Here is an 18658-nt window from a genome sequence, read left to right as displayed (position 1 = left end):
CTTCCAATGACGACACAGATGAATCTTACATGTATGAGGTTATTCATAGTGTCGGCCTAGCACAAAATTTAGAATGTACTGAAGAACAAAAAACAATGTTAATTAATGAAAGCTCTGCTGATAGTGAATTAGATATGTTAAGGAACTTTATAAAAAATGGTTGGCCTACTAATAATAAAAATATCCCTAATGGGTTGCATGACTATCATAAATTAAGAGGTGAACTTTCAGCAGATAACAGTTTAGTATTCTTTAATGACAGATTAATTGTTCCAAAGAATTTAAGATTATCATTTATTAAAACATTACATGATGGCCACATTGGTATGACAAAAATGAAACAACTTGCTAGGAAATTGTATTACTGGCCACATATCGATTCACACATTGAGGAGTTTGTGAAACGATGTTTCCCTTGTCAGACACATCAGAATAATAATATAAAGGAGCCTTTACTCCCACATAAAATACCTTCATTGCCTTTTGCAAAGATAGCCACAGACATTATGGATTATAAAACCAAAAGTTACCTCGTAGTTTATGATTATTACTCTAAATGGCTGGACATTAAATACATACGTAGTAAAAGCGCGAAGAACATTATTGAGGCCTTAACAGACATATTTTCCAACTTTGGTTTTCCTAAGGAAATAGTTTCCGATCATGTACCTTTTGACTCCAAAGAATGTAGAGACTTCGCTCGTGATAATGGATTTGTTTTCACGTATGCCAGCCCCAGGTATCCCCAATCGAACGGTATGGTGGAAAAAGGGGTACAAATAGCAAAAAAGATTTTAACTAAGTGTCATGAAGATAACACGGATTATAGATTAGCACTACTTAATTACCGGGCCTCACCTGTATCTGGTACAAACTTGTCCCCATCGGAGCTAATGTTAAATAGAAATTTAAAGACAAAGTTAATAGTAAATACCCAATATTTACAGCCAAAAATGAATACTGATGTACAGCAAGAGTTTGACAGGATTAGGATTAGGAATATTAATAATTATAATAAAACAAGTAGGTTTAAAAGCCCATTTGTAGTTGGCCAATCCATTTGGTTTAAGAAAGATCCTAATAAGAATGTTTGGCTTGAAGGAAAAATTGTTTCCTGTAATGGTAATAGAGCATATAGTGTAGCTGATAAGAACAATGTAATCTATCACCGAACCTCATTTCATATTAGACCGCCTTAGCTGGGCTGGGTGCCTCACCGGACTCTAACAGTTGGGACCACCATCGGTCGAATGTGGAGTTTGTGCATTCATTCTATGAATACTTTGTGATAATTTTGTATTATGTGGAGATGCATTCCTTTAAAAAGGGGATGAAGAGAGTTTAGTAATGTAAGTGAAATAAGTGCAAATATATAATGTGGATCTCAGTGCCTTGGGCCTTGTTATAAATATTTAGTTTAGGAAATTGTACTTCTGTGTTAAGCTAAGATGATCTTGTAGTTCTGTATAACTTTTAACTTTCTTTGAAAAAGGGGATGATGTAGCGGAGTGACGTTTGTGAACGCACTCCTTAAAATATGTTATCTATGACTGTCACTTTGACAGCTCTCTCTGACTCACCCCTTGCATATATGGACGGATATGCTGTACATCAATTTAATTATAATTAATATTAAGAAGCCACTTACAACTAAAATAAATACAACAAGAAGTGAATCAAGTGTTTTATTGAAGATACTACGATGATATATGTTAGATGATGTACGCGCGGCCTCGACCAACCGACACACTGCCGGAGTTCGACGACCGCCATTTTGAACATGTGTCTTATCACAATCACTCAATGCGGAGAGATTATAGACGTATGTGGCACTCTTTTGTAATTATGTAATTCATTATTTTTATAAACACGAACTGAGCTTAGATGCTAAATCAAACCTAAACCAGCTTAGGGTTATTTTTAATGTAATAACAAAATTATTTATTGTCATTCTAGGTTACTTATTTGTTTTTTTAACCTATTTAATTCTTTTTAGTTAAACACATGAAGTAAAGTTTCAGTTTCTCAGTGGTAAAATACCTATATAGAGTAGTTCTGTTTGTTTGCCACATCGTGGTATATATAAAAAGATAGGTATTAAGTACCTAAGCATAAACTGTTTAATATTTTTTTTATTGTTACATAAATAGATACCTACCCGTCTCCGTTTCTCCATGATGAGTTTTCATTCTTTTTCATTTTATGACGGAAACTCAATCTTATGATAAGAAAATAATTATGTAACGAGGAACGAGGGTAGAGTTGTATATGGTCCTGTAATATGTAGTTTCGAGTAATAAATCCTTTTGCATTTGTACTTATCTTAACTCAAGTTTAATCAGATTTACACTCATGTAGAGGTGCATTTTTTCACATTCGATAAATTTCAGTCGCATTCATTTCGCCTCGCTCTGCCGACATAATGCTGTGTCTTCATTTAAGATACAAAGGACTATAGCTTTTTTGATACCCTTTTTTTGCTTTAAAGATTTAAAGTGCTTTACGATTTTGAATCTACGTAAGGTACAAAAAATAGTTACATTAACTTTATGTAACTATTATGTCAAAAAGATAATGAAAATAAACTTTCGGAGTTTTCGCAAGTGGAGACCAAGCTTTACCCCCTCAAATTTCGAATCAACTTTCGACAGTCAAAAAACCTGGTGCGTATCGCCGAAAACGTCGAAGCTCGATTTATATTTCGAGTGAAAGCATTAATACCGTACACCCACTCTTCCTGCCGTACGTATATACAGGGCGTTATAAATAAAAACCTACGTTGCGTGAGACATCGATTCTTATCGTGTTTCCAGGAGATTTATTGGAAGCTTTCGACTCTCGCGTTACAAGAACTCGCTTCGTGTCTACTTGCCGAGTATTTTCACTGACTGCGATTGCGGGTGAGCCGACTTGTTTAACTTCCCAGTATATCGCGCTCTCTGGATCCGTGTAACAACTATGCGTGACCAGGGATCTCTTTATACAGGTTGGCCCAGCGATCACACTCACCAGCGCTTGATGGGCCATCGAAACATCACCCTTTAGCTCTGTAAATAATGCCTGGCCGAAAATTAATGGCCCTGGTTCTTTAAATAGATGAGTAAATACCCGGGCGCACGTTATCTGGTCGGCTTGTTTGGATACGTATATTGGGTGTCTTGCGTAATCTAAACTTTTCGTTCCATTAAGATAGTCCGTACTTTGGGAGATGAACGAGGCTTTATATAATTTGGTTGTTAAGCTCAGTTGCGATTTCTGTTTACTTGCCTACAAGATTCAGTGTAGGCACTTACATAGGTAGCACATTAAAAAAAAATACGAGATTAGTACGGGGATGATGGCGTTATACATAAACGCCTGGTAAGTTTAAGCCCTTGATAATCACTTGTCCTTATCCGTCGACTTGCATTGTATTTCAGCAAACAAACCTTTTAAAAATCCCAAATGTTAAAATCTCCTATAGTAAGGGAAACACATTTCTTTACATTCGTACGAGAGTCGCTGTCAAAACAACTCTCCGCTGATTCAGCGAGTTGAAATAAACAACCTTGGGATCTCCGTTTCAGATAGGGAGGCCAATTCGAACTTACATTCCGATATCAAAATAGCATTTTGTTATCATTCGCGCGTGCATTTCGCTCGTACTTGTTTGTGCATGTAGAAATAGAAATTGAAAATATTTATTTGGCGTAAAACATACAAAAAAACACAGCAAATAAATTAATGACAGATACACAATACACCAAATTGGATGTCATAGACACGACACTGGTTTTCAGGGTACCCAGGAAAATAGAAAATTAAAACTAAAACTAAAACAGAACATATGTTACTTCTAAGAATGAGGAAGAGAGAGAGTTCATCCGAGTTCACTGACATTAACAATTTAGTTTAAAAGATAGTTAAAGGTTTATACAGAACAGCCTGGCTGTTAATCTTACCTACAAATTCACTGTATATGTCCACTTAGAATTTTTTTGTTGGGTTAGATACTTTTAGTGCTTGTCCTTAAAAGAGGTAATCGATAGTAAAAATTACAATGTATTCGCGCGAGCAAGCAGCACGGGCGAATGATAACAAAATGGCATCATTTTGACATCGGAATGCGAGTTCAAATTGGCCTCACGCTTGACGCATGCCAACAGACAGACAGTCTAATTTGGGGATACCGCTTTTAGGCCTTGTACGTTGCCCGTCCTGTTGTATAGCTACACTACTTAGGTCAACAAAAAGGATCCTTAACTACGTCCACAAGAGTGGTATGGGCATTGTGAATGTCATCTCGCTCAGTGTGGTAGGGCACAGCACGGCGGATGTCATTCCAGATCTAGAGCAGAGCCCAACTGGGGAAGTACCTCCACCTTACAGAAAATCGCGGCCAAATAACACTAGACTCTACTCATAGTGTTGTGTTGCCGCCGGTAAGTAAGGTTGCCAGAGCTCAACGAGGGGTTGGAGGGGGTTAGGGTCGGCAACGCGCATGTAACTCCTCTGGAGTTGCAGGCGTAGATAGGCTACGGATACTGCTTACCATCAGGCGTATGCTTGTTTGCCACCGACGTAGTAAATAAAAAATAAAATAAAAAATAGAACAACAATCAGTGTGGTGGATACTTTTACAGTAGTATGCAATATAATAGCAGTGTATTTATAGTAGAGTAACTTCCATATATCATTTCTAAAAATAGGTTACAGACAGTCATGGTTTGTCGTGGGCGGCACTATCACCACAGGTCCAAGCGAGCAAACAAACCAAGAACCTAGTCGGTCAAAAATCAACAACAAAGTCCGAATGATTGACCAGGACCACACAGTACAGTCAGCAAGGAAGACCGTCGTAAAGTTTAAATTTTCTGGATGAGATGGGTGAATATAGACGTAAAGCTTCGATTGGAAATAATGGGCAAGATACTAAATTGAAATCAGATACAGATTTTATTATAACATCATTAAAATGAGAAGAACCTGATTTTGGCCACGTTCGTTGCATTTGTCTTGACTGTGACGTCACACATTATTTCCCTTTTCGCATTCGTTCCCGCGTGTAGAGACAACATATGAAATTCAGTCATATTAAATTCTTTCTGAGAGCATAATCTATTTTTCTTTTATTTCTTTTCAAGAATGCTTTTTATCATATTAATTTCTAACCAGAAGGCGTATTCTGATTGTTAACAGATTATGAATTAGATCTGGTCTTGTCTGGACATTTCTGTCAAAAGTGACAGTTCTTCAACCAGAAACGTTACTTTTGACACTGACAGATCATATCATAATAAATCCATCTCAAATTCATAATTACAATTTATTTATTTATTGAGCAATATATGCAAGTTTACAGTAGGTACTAGACCAAAGCACTTACATATTACACTATTCAACTATAAATTAAGCCTTATTTCATATTGTAACGCTATAAATTGTATGTATACAGAGTGTGTCAAATTTCATATATAATAATCTGTTACGCCTAATCATCATACCTAATACGCCAATATTTGACACTTAGTTAAATACAGGTTCAATTAACCAATACCTAAATAAGGATTTTAAATTGTTAAGATTTATAATTTCACAGGAGATGGGTACCTATTACATTAATTCCGTTTAAGCTAACTTACTGACTCCCCGATTCGAACTTTAACATACTTATGTCAAACATTTGCTAAAGATACGATATGGATTAGATATGCAAGCATCAAAAATGACGTTTCTTCAAAGAAAAACGTCACGTTTCACACTGACATATCCAATCCATATCACATCTTTAGGAAATTTATGACGTATCTTAAAGTTCGAATCAGGTCGTTACCATTAACTTTGCACCTATTTCAATAGAAAGTGACGCATTATAAACGTCATATTTTCAAAGAAAATTAAATAAATATGATAGGGACATTCTTAGACAAATTGACCAAGTCTCACAGTAAGCTCAAAAAGGCTTGTGTTGTGGGTACATAGACAACGATATATGTATATAATATAAAAATACTCAAATATAGAAAACATCCATGACATGACATCCTCCGCTCATCACACAAATAAATGCCCTTACCTATCGGGATTCGAAGTATTCGAACCTACTACCCTCTACACACTACCCGTTAAGCCAACCAGTCGTCTAAAAAAAATACATTAACAATGACCCTGCCCCACTTTGTTATTGCAACCCATCGATGTAATATACCCATCGATGTATATATATTACATCGATGTTGCAACCATACAGAGTTCTCTTGCTCCGACTCTACATCTACAAACGCCTCGTTTAGACCAGGGTTTTATAGTTTTATCACCGCGCTCTGTTACGCTCTATTACACGTTCTCGTAACTCGTAAGTAATAGATAGAGTTAATAAAATTAATTAATAGCAACGGATTGCTATCACTATACCAACATAACAGAAAACGCAGGAAAAAATTCAGCGAATATTATTGAATCAAAGAGGCGTATTCTGATTGTAACAACTGGTTATTAATTTGACCTGGATTTATTATGAATACGATCTGTCAGTGTCTTAAATGACATTTCTGGTTGAAGAAACGTCACTTTTGAAACTGACAGATCATACCCAATAGCAAATATAGATCAAATTAAAAATCTGTTATTATAATCAGAATATGCCTCATGGTATAAGTTACGTACGTACACATACAGATGGTTTTTTTTGATATTTTTCCCTCCGACGTAATTGACCGGTGTTGTGAAAAATATTGAGGATGGACAGAATTTCTGTTTGAGAGGGGGCATAAACTAGCTAAGTATTTTATACTACTATATTATAGGGTACATGTACATTTGAAAATGAATGAAAATTAGATGTGTTTTGGTGATTTTTTTTTCTGTCAAGCCAACTTTAACCTTTAAAGATTTTGGTCGGAGTTTGTCTTCGCTAATGTAGTCTAGTTTTCGTGTGAATTCACTCATGGCCTTTGATTAAAACCTATAAACATTTTATATAAAAACTATGATTTTGCGTAAGCCCTCTTAATTAAAAACGCGGGAAAAGTGCAGCGCGTAGGTATTATTGGAAATGTGTCATAAACACAAGAGTTTTTTGGTGATAGCTTTTTCGACTGACGCAATACAGACAGTGGCCAGCCATCGCGTTGTGAAAAATATCGAGGCCAACAGAATTTGTGGAGTGCGCGTTACATGGTGGTGATGAGTTTATGACGCCAGTATATGTCTATAGTTTACATACAACGTGTCCCAAAACTCAACGATAAGCCGGCACCAGAGGATGGAGCTGCTTATGATTAGTCGAGAAAAAATAAGGAAAAAAATATATCTCAATTATTTTAGAAATTACAGAAAAAAAAATGAAATTCATTGAAAATCGACATCCCTAATGGTATTTTTAACGACCATGTCTACAAATATTCAAATATTACTGTTTTTTATTTTGTTTTTGGAAACTTCAGTAGCCCTGCTATCTAACACAGTTCTTAAAAATACCAAAATACATGTAGTTTTTACACAAAAAATAATCAAAATTCATTTTGTCCCTACAATTTTGAAAGATTGTTTCTTACAGTCCACTTTCAATCATCATGGTGTAAAAAAATAGTATCGACACCACTATGGCAATTATTTTCAAAAGTTGACGCAACTAACCAAGATTCCAAAATGGTATAATACTTTGGGAAACCTAGTCACAACAAAAAACAACGAATTTTTAAACAAGAACCGACATTTTTAAATGTTGATATTAATCACTTTTGAAAAGGGTTGTTGTTGCAAGTTTTAAAATTTCAATGGAAAATGTGGGTAGTTAATACAATTTTCAAGTCAGTACACTCTGATCCTTTGTTCGCTGTGCACCGTTCCGTATTAATTGATGTGGCTCTCATACTAACAACTCTTGGCTTTGCTTTTTGGACTGGTGATCTGCAAACTGTACTGACCTGGCATTATTTTGGACTGTGATTGTGTTTTGTGTATTGGACTTTTTCCGTATTCTGGACCATTTCTTTGCATTTATTCAACATTTTTCAACAACAAAAATCCTTTTTTGGGTACAGTAAAAGTGATTACCGCCAACATTAAATAATGTCGATTCTTGTTTAAAAATTCGTTGTTTTTTTTTGTGACTAGGTTTCCTAAAGTATTATACCATTTTGGAATCTTGGTTAGTTGCGTCAACTTTTGAAAATAATTGCCATAGTGGTGTCGATACTATTTTTTTTACACCATGATGATTGAAAGTGGACTGTAAGAAAAAATCTTTCAAAATTGTAGGGACAAAATGAATTTTGATTATTTTTTGTGTAAAAACTACATGTATTATGGTATTTTTAAGAACTGTGTTAGATAGCAGGGCTACTTAAGTTTCCAAAAACAAAAAAAAAAACAGTAATATTTGAATATTTGTGACATGGTCGTTAAAAATACCATTAGGGATGTCGATTTTCGATGAATTTCATTTTTTTTCTGTAATTTCTAAAATAATTGAGATATATTTTTTTCCTTATTTTTTCTCGACTAATCATAAGCAGCTCCATCCTCTGGTGCCGGCTTATCGTTGAGTTTTGGGACACGTTGTATATGTTCCTTCAGTTTAAATGACAGAAAGGTTTTTTTTTATGTTTGCGGTTGCATATAATTTCTATGATATTTATACAAAGGTATGTTTTAAAAAAAGTTGCGGCAGTATATCTGCACAAAATGCTCGGGGTAAATACTTACATCAAAAACATTTATTTACTATAGGCGTAATAAGCAATAAAATATACCTAAATATGTACCAGCTGTGGGGAACATACCTACTCAGTCTGCTTGTTTGGGTGCTAATAAGATCTGTTGTATATACCTATTTAGTATGATAGTTACTTCAGGGATCTCTCACAAATACCTACTACAAAACAAAGTGAAGAAAATGGTTTAATTTATTCAATGTATAAAACCTTGTGTTTCAAACAATGATTTCCATCAAATTTATTATGAATTCGCCAATGTCCAAACTATAGGCAGTTTATGTTAGCATAGGTGCTAAGTAGGCTCGTGTTCGGTAGTTGCTTTTAGTAAAGTTCTATAAGTCCTGGACTTTACAAATAGCTACGATGGATTGCGGTGTTTATTAAATAATGGTTAAAGGCGTTCCAAGACTTCTTCATTAGCTGCAGGTTAGTTAACTGCATAATTATCAATTACACTTTAACTATATAGCACGAATGTGCAAGAAAAAAATATTCTCGGTACAACTCCGCTATTGAAGTTCAACCGTATCATGAAACCTTCTTCAAATAGAAACTACTCTCACCTAACCCTTCAGCCGTGACAGCAGGAGATATAAACATTGCTAATGCCACACATACATTACATACACATACGTATTGTACACCGAAACCCACTTACCCCTTGCAGGGGTACTATCGTTGTTTACACGGAGGGCCGATTTATTTATTCGTTCATTAAGAGCGAGGGCTGAGATGAATTTTAGGATAATGGTCGGATCGTGTAGTGCCGTTAGGTGGCGCCGTGCGCTCCAGGAGCGGATTTTTGTGTCATTAACTCGGTAGGCACGGGAGACGTCGCGATTACTGATTTTTTTTGGGATATTGCTCACATTTTTGTATGGGAATCGATGCTTTCCATTACCAAGTTTTCTTTCCTTGTCATATTTTGGGGAACGGATTCGGCTTTAATGACCACTTGAGACTTGACCTGGCGGCTATCAATAGCAATGAAAATAGGAAGATTTTTTAAGACAACATATTTGTTCTCTACTTAACTTTGCCTAATATGATCCTAAAAAATATAAATACATGTGAAGGTTGCAACTGCATTTTTTTAAATAATCACTTTGCTTAATTCACTATAGGTTTCCCATTTGTCGTTTGATTCAGTGAATTTCTGAACAGCAATATTTAATGATATCAGTTCAAAACAATTAATAAAGATCGCAGGTATCTAAATTGAATTGACCTCATATCAGGAAATTCTATCAATATTCACCTCACTAGTCTATCTCCATGAAATCTACCGATGACAAATCAATTTACCGAAACGAACACGAAATGCTAAAGAAACAAAAACGTGAGAACCACACAATGCGACAATTCGATTTGGTGCATTCGAATCCTTGTTAAAATAGTCTCTTGATTCGACACGATCGATATAAAACAAATCGTCTGAGAAACTCTTACCTATAACAACTCTGCTACAAACATCGCCACAGACTAAAATTATATAGCCATTGAAAACCGAGAAACATGGAGTTTACAACTCTTCGGTTAAGATTTTGTTTAGTCTGAGCGAGTAGAGCAGATTGATGGTAATAAAATTGTACTTAATTTTATAAAAGCAGTTTCACAAAAGTAATAAATTGGATTTGGCGTGTAATTCAATAATAGGGTCGGAAGACCGGCGGCACTAACAGACTGGCTTCAACTATTATCTGTAATCAGCGATTGGTTCCAGAGAGTTTGACCTCTCGCTGAGAAATCTCGCGAGAAATTGCGAAGCATTAGATGGGACGTTGAGGAAGTGTCGGTAATTTGATAAGTTTTGATAGTTACTTTCAAAATTTTATGGGTGAGGCGTTAGATGACTTCGCTATTATAGTTTTCAGTGACTAACGGTAACTGCCTAGCAAAATAAGTATAAGGTAATTCAAAATGTAAAAACTATCCTGAAAGTCAAATTCACCTCGGAAAATTCTTATTCCCTCAAATAGAAGAAAAGCGCTCCAACGAAGGGTTATGCGCAGGAAGAAGTTCCACTAACCAATCGAGGTTTACAGCTTTATTGACGGCATCTTCAGGAAGCACTCATGTTCGCCGCACTCGCGCCAGGCTTTCAAAGAATTTGTTAGCAAACACATAACGCACGATAATGTTCGATTTTCTATTAAACTTGAAAGCGTTCTCGGCCCACATTCTTATCTAGAACGTTCTACGACATATTTTTCCAAAGTTTCCCGCCGCTTTCAGCCGTATAAAGCTCTATTCACACATGGAGGGAGATAAGGCAGCTTTCACACCATTAAGCCGTGCGCTGGAGCCCGGGGCTTTTCCAGATTAGATTATACACTCGATTTATGACGTCATTAAAGCTTTGATAATTACTCCGGGACAGGCTGCGTGGGCTAGGGGTGGGGGGGATTTGGGGGGATCCTTGTACTGTTTGATTGGATTCCTGGCACGAGGGGAAAGGATTAAAGTTATGGAGATTAGTCCGCGCCCGCGGCCGCGGCTCTCGGTTCATGTTAAGCGGCTGTAGAGATGTGCTGATAAGAGATTGCTTATTGCCAATTGTGATACCGTGCCGGGTTTTAATTCTGGTGCGGGTCTTTGTAAATAAACTACTGATTGGTTTATGCCCGCGAATTGACTCTCACATTCGCACCACGGCTCTGATATTGTATTGTTATAAAAAAAGTATTACCTATATCAGTGAAATCTTTAAAGAGTTTAGAGAAAAGGACAATAGTAATTTTTTTTAATTTTCAAAATTTTTTAAAAGTCATACAACCCTTTTGTAAATATGCTCATATTAATTTTACCGGTATACTAGGTTTACCTCCAAACATTAAACTAAACTTATGTTAAAAATTAAAATACAATAATACCTTAACCAAAAAAATTTAATTATTTCCTTGTAATATCAGCACCTAATCCTTTGGCGTTAGTAAGGTACACTAAAGGGCACGATCTGCTAAATCGTCGTAAATTGCTCTAAAAGGTGTCCATTTTGCGTCTTACATGGTTACCCTTTAATATTATAATTCAAACAATTATGACCGTTATACCATACACATTACAGGCAATTTTCCGCCGCGCGGCACTCTGCTGCATTATTATGAAAAATGTATATTTTCTTGGAAACAAAGGTTGTATGGCGACTTTATGTAATAACGACTTGAGGGGGCGAAAAGTATTGCAGTCCCTTTCTTACTAAGGCAAAAAGTAGAGACAGCTATATAACACGTGTAAGATTAATCTAGGAATTGTATTACATTGGATGCATGTTTTCAGATTCATCGTTAAGTACGCGAGAAATTGCCTTTTCTAATTTTACGGGTAACAGAGTATTATGATTCATACATTAGGTTACTGCTTGTAAATTCTTAAGTTTAACTTAACTTCTGTCTTAAGAAAATTGCTAAAAATAAAACGGGCTGGTTTCAAAACGAAAAGAAGTACACAAAAAGGGTACCTGCATTTTATTTATTTTTAGATTTGTAAAAAAGAAATGTATGGTACCAATTATGAGACATTTAAGAAAAATGATAATATTTTTGATATTTAACTGATAAATGCAGGCAGAATTATAAAATTTTCTTTTTGTATAGATCGTGTCATTCACGAAGACGCGTGCCTTGACTCGTATTGCAAAGTTATTAAAGGTTACATTTGACAAATCTGCGTGTCATCGCGGATGACACGAACTATAGTTGATATGATATGTGTGGAATAAAAAAACACTCAAAAGAAAGATCAGTCTAGCGCGATATAGAATAGAGAAGTAATGCTTGAGGTGCTAGAACGATATTCATAGTTCCAAAGATCTCGTATTCGAGTTCCACTTTGGCCGTTTATTGAACTTTTACAATTTTATTTTAAACCGATATGTTTTAGAAAACTAAACAGACAGTAAAATACCGACAATAACGGTGTATTCACGTTTTACTGGCCTCGTCCGCGAATGACCCCCAATTAAGAGTAATGGCCCGTTACATGGGTACCTGCGTGCCCGTGGCGGGTACCGGGTACTGCGGGGAGCTAACGATCCTTGCGAGGGATGCTGAACGGATTTCTTGTAACGTTGCAGTTACAGCAATGTTAAATTTCAAATAATGACTTCCTGAATCTTCAAAACTGAAATAGTGGAGTGGTTCAGACATACAGCCCGACTGTTTGGCACAGTGCAGTAGGTACTAGGGTTGCCACCCGTACTTTTATAAAAAGTATTGTACTCTATTTTAGCTTTGTGTACTTTATATTTTACGAAGCACTAAAAGTACGCCAAAATACTTTATTTACGACCTTTATTCATTAATTATATTTTTTTAAGCGAAACATGCAAATTTTGGAAATTTCATATCTATATTCACCAGGAAAATACATTTGACAATGTTCCTGAACGCAACCTTAATCATACGCTTCGAACTTGACAAGTCAACGGTTGACATTGACAGCTGTCAATAAAGTTTTCGTTGGCGGTTTAACTCGGCGGGTAAATGCTAAGTATAAAAGTTTTGCGTTGAATTGTTAGTTTTCTTTGAATCGTGTGAAGCAGTCGAAGTTTCTTTAAATTAAAATGGAAAGTGACTTGAGTGACGAAGATTCGGTGGCAAGTCCTAGTGTGAACAGCTACAACTACAATACGCCTAAAAAACGTAAAGTGCAAAAACGCATACAGAAATATAAAACTACTTGGGAAGCTGATTTTCCATGGATGAAAGGCGATCCAAACAATGAGTTCAATGGAAAATGCACCGTATGTGGCGTTGTGTTCACAATTGCATCAGGTGGCTTAGGACGAGTGAGCATTATTTTATTTATATCACATCACATCACAGCATATTCTATTACCTTCAACTAGATTGCTTTGAACTAATAAAACCTATTGCTTGCTTTTTATAATAAACGAGATGACTTCAAAGCCAAGTACCAACAAAACAACTGGCTACATTGATTGCCTTGACTTAACAGTAAAAAATATTCCACTTTATGTATCAAATCAACCAAATTAGTCAGTTTAATTCATTTGTTCAGTACAGATTTCAATGCATTGTAAACAACCTTTCATCTTTGGTTTTTGTAGCATATAGGTACAGTTTTGATATCGTTATTGGTTTTGATCAAACTATTATTAGTCTAAATAAATAAATTATATTAAAATTTCCTTACCAAAAAATTAATAACTTTATTATACTGTCTGTATTGTATAAATTGCATTGTATGTGTGTTTTTGTGTTGTTTATATGTTTGTGACCTGATTTGTGTGTGTGTGTAATGTACTAACTAGTATTGGTGATAGAATAAAGTGGATAGGAGGTGGAGGTAACAAGGTTTGTTATTTTAATTTTCAGATAAAACAACACCAAGATTCAAAGCAACACAAAATTAAAATGAATATTAAAAAAACATCAGGGATTTTAAATAAATTTCTTGCAACTCCATCTACTTCTGCAACTGCATGTCTTAACAATAACACAGAGAATGTTACAGCTGCTGAGCTTACCTTAACATATCATGCCATAAAGCACAATCTTTCATATAACAGTATGGACTGTTTAGTGAAATTAAATAAAATTATCTATGTAGATTCCAGCACAGCAACCAGCATTCGACTAGGCCGAACCAAAATGGAGGCTTTAGTAACTGAGGTGTTGGGGCCATATTCTCTTCAGGGTGTTATAGATGATTTAAAAAATGAAGACCAATACTTCAGCCTTCAAACAGATGCATCTAACAAAAAAAATATTAAGCTGTTTCCTCTTGTTGTGCAATATTTCTCTGCAAAAAATGGTCTTCAAACAAAGTTGCTTGATTTCTATGAAAATAGTAATGAAACTGCAGATGGCATGTTTAATGCAGTAAAGGAGTCATTGGAAAATCTTAGTTTGACTTTTGAAAATGTTTGTGGATTTAGTGCTGATAATACAAATGCAAACTTTGGTGCTCGACACTCTCTATTTACAAATATTAGAGATGAGGTCCCGGATGTGTTAAAAGGCAACTGCCATGCACATATTATTCACAATTGTGTGAAGCGTGCCATGGACTTCCTTTCTTATGATGTTGAAAACGTGATTTTAAAAATTTACAGTCACTTTGCACATTCAGCAGTAAGGAGAGAAGAATTAAAAAAATTTGTTGAAGCAGTTGATGGTAATTTTCATGAATTGAAACGACATGTGGGAACACGCTGGCTTTCACTTTTACCTTGTGTGGACACAGTTTTGATAAACTGGACAGCGATAAGAAATTATTTTGTAAGTCTAGGTGAAGATTGCCCAATGATAATACAAAATTTATTATTATTGAATAGTAGTGAAGATTTAATAGAAGTGTATTTAAATTTTTGCAGCCATATATTAAATGTATTCAGTAAAACTATTAAGAGCCTGGAGGGTGATTCTATTACAGTCTTAGATGTTTTCAATATAATGACAAATATAAAAAAAGATTTACTGAAAAGAAAAGAGGATAAATTTTATGGATTTATGACAATACAGAAAATAGAATCACTGGAACAATCTTCACCTGGACAGAAAAATAAAATCTGTAAAAACTTTGATTTATTTATAGACAAAGCTGTAAGTTATCTAGAAACATGGTTTAACTTTGATAATGACAACTGGTTAGCCATCATAAGTCACTTTGACTTAAATTCGGCATTATCCTTTCAACAGATTTTTAAAATAGTTGAAATGTTGAATATGCAATCAAAATTAGATATGGATTGCCTTTATACAGAAGTAAACCTTCTAAATGATGTGAGGGAAAAAATTTACAACAGTAGTTTTAAGGATTTTTGCACGGCCAAAAAATGGGAATCCATCTTTTCTCAGGAAACAGTGTTTCCCAATATATTTAAAGTGGTATCACGTTTACTGTCAGTTCCCGCCACCTCAGCATTTACAGAAAGGGTGTTTTCCGTAATGAATGCGAAATGGCGGGATGACAGAAACAAAGCTTCCATTAAGCTTATCAGAAATGAACTACTAGTTTATTTAAATTTGTGCATGCCATGCTTAGAAGCTATAAACATATTTCAAGCTGATAAGAAACTGTTAGCCATCGCAAAATCGAACAAAAAATATTTATTTAAAAAAATATAATAAAATACTTTATTTTTATGCCGTGTACTTTTTATTTTTGTACCGTCAGACGAGAAATACTTTATTTGGGGCGCAAAAAGGTGGCAACCCTAGTAGGTACCTAGTTCAGACATACGGCCCATAGAAGTGTCGTGGAATGTATGTGGCCTAATACATTCCACGACTCTTCTCTTTCCGAACAGACTCTATGAATAAGTATATTAATTTCTGTAAATACGAAGCCCGATTTTTCCTTTGCCTGGATTAGGTTTCCAAGATTATGAGGTGTTTTTACCCTTTAAATGCATTGCATGTGCCTTATTTTAGGGTTTTCATAACATTGAAATACATCTTTGTATTTTCCATAGTTTCAGACTTCCAGTTATCGCTCCAAAACAAAAATTTGGTAACTTTGTTTAACATCCTAAGCAAACATTATAATCTTGATGATCATTGTACAGATCCCTCTTAATATTCAACCCGGAAGCAAACTTCCCACATGATATTTCAGTACGCCGCCGGGTCTATTGCGGGCGTAACGCGCCCGTTAAAAGTGACGCGGCGGTAAGTCGCGACGCATTTGGCAGGGCATTGTGATCCCGATATGTCGAACAAACCCGGCGTAATGATGGCTTTGCGACGCTCTCATTAAAGCGAGAGTATTTGATACTCACTACCGCAGATTTAGAGAAAATATTGTTTATGTCGCATTAAATCACCTAAGGCGATTATCACAAGCGATTCGTACTCCGATGTGCGAGCGGAATGTCGCTAAATAATACGCGCGTGATCTCGCACAAACATCGGAGCGACGCGACGTGCGAATTACGTCCAGTATGATAACCGCATAAAGGCTGCATGCAAGAGATCGGTTTCTACTTTTAGCTATATTAATATTGCGAGTTTTGGACCACTTAAACACAAGTAGCAAATATGAACTCGCAATAAACAGTAATCAATCTGTAAACAGGCCCACATGTGAAGGCCCACAGACACACTTTACTACTCACTTATGCGAGATACTTAATTTGTATGTGAGTTGTTATATGGTCAAAAGAAAGTAAATGTTTTCCTCAAGAAAAATCGACTGTATATAAAAACGCAAATGACAATTGTGTCATTTCAATGCTACGCGAGAAGCGTCTAATGCAGCAACAGAACCAGGAGAACCACACTAGAGCCGATATAGTCCAGTCAAAATAGGCGATAATTATGAAATGTGGCGCCGATTGTCGCTCCATTAGGCGGCTTTGTGGGCTCGCGACGCGCCTACACACATACACGGTCAATGTGTATGTGCGATGGACTGAGATTCTATGTAAGTGGATATGTTTGATTAGAGAATTTGTGACAACGTTTAAGTAGTTATGCACTGGATCATTTATTAAAGCTGGCGTGGAATTTATATCGCATGGTATTACTTAGGTACCTATATTCAAGAATAAGTGTTTTATTTGTTCAATAGATTTGTAGTACCTAGTAGGTACATAGCTACCTATCAGTCAGTAGTAACTTAGTAAGTTCATAAGCTCTTCTGAAAACTTTTTACCCCACTAGGCTATCAAGGTTATTAAAATAATAGAATAAAATGTAAATGAATCAAATAGGTTTTAGAACAAAATTAGAAAACTGTTAGATAACTTACCAATCTTTAGATTTAATCCTTCGGTGGTGGACGGGGTGGTAGAGGTACCAATAAAGGGTATTCAACACCAAGAGAGGCGCGACAAAAAAAAACTCTAATTAATTGATTAGAGTGCGAGAAGATTGTAGGTAATTGAACGATTACATTATGAGTAGATAATAATATCTTCAATGTCTCAAACTATGCAGAACTTTTTCAAAATCATGCTAACTGTGCAACTATCACATTTAAACTGACCGAGAAAGCACATTTGCTTTGAAAAAATCTAAAAACATATTTCAAAAGACGACCATTGTCCCATTTCACCTGCGAAATTTCGTGACAAAACATTTATGAGCGATTATTAATATTTGTGCAAAACAAACCAAACAATGGGCGAAAGACTTTCTTTAACTCAGGTGTAATTATTTGTCTAAATTTCTTTAATGCCGCTAATGGGCCAGAACACCTTTCTACGTCTTTTGTGAGGTGCTTTTTAGTGGTTTACGATGCAATAAAATTGCTCGGACAAGCCAAACATTGCGGTCCTTGCGATTTACTCCGAACATTTGCAACACGTATATAAAGGTGCTATTATCTCGGAAAGATTTTATTATCTCGCTTGCGCAAGTTAACCCATTTAACAACAGTTTTTAAAAATCCATTGTCCGAGCCCGTAAGGGTTGTGCTTAATGTTTTTCTCAACAAAAACTTACGTTTTTTAACCGATCTTCTGCGAACGCGGCAACACAAAAGCTTGAACGGTTTTGTTTTGGGTTTTTGTTTTATTTTATCGAACCTAAATATACGTTTGGAGGCTATTGTGTTAGAGCTGAGTTGTTGTCGGGAATTTAGTCTTGAAAAAATCCTTCTAGCGTACGCCCGAGTTTAGAGTCATAGGCGAAACATGTGTGTAAAACTAAGCTAAAAAAACTGTGATACGTTACAAAGTGTTGCCAGTGATATGCCTGTTATCTAAGAAATTCCTAAGGTAAGTGTTCTAATAACTGACGCCTCACAATCTCCGTAATCGCCCAATGTATCGTGGATGGAATTATCTCAGATTGCCTGATACTGGCTAGACTGTGTCTAGGCTTCGAGCATTCTAGATTGTGAAGTGTCGGCCGAGCGGGTTATTAGACAGAATTAGCTTTATAGTACCTGGGCGACCGAGCTTTGCTCGGTTATAACTATTTATTGTAATATGGTGGTGATAATCTTAACTACATTTTTTTACTAAATTAAACTTGTCTAAAACAATA

The 18658-nt window shown here is 35.7% G+C and overlaps 1 long non-coding RNA gene across 1 annotated transcript in view; it reads right to left on the bottom strand.

Annotated features, from left to right (window-relative positions):
• LOC133515981 (uncharacterized) overlaps positions 1-17508 on the bottom strand; it is a 75703-nt gene extending 58195 nt beyond the window's left edge. The window contains exon 1 of the long non-coding RNA XR_009799155.1: positions 17418-17508. This is a non-coding gene — a long non-coding RNA (uncharacterized LOC133515981). The remainder of the gene's footprint in view (positions 1-17417) is intronic.
• Between the last annotated feature and the right edge of the window lie 1150 nt (positions 17509-18658).

Source organism: Cydia pomonella, chromosome 3, assembly GCF_033807575.1.
Source record: "Cydia pomonella isolate Wapato2018A chromosome 3, ilCydPomo1, whole genome shotgun sequence".
Taxonomy (NCBI): Eukaryota; Metazoa; Arthropoda; class Insecta; order Lepidoptera; family Tortricidae; genus Cydia; species Cydia pomonella.
Note: the sequence above shows the minus strand (reverse complement) of the source record. Positions and strands in the feature narration are given on the sequence as shown.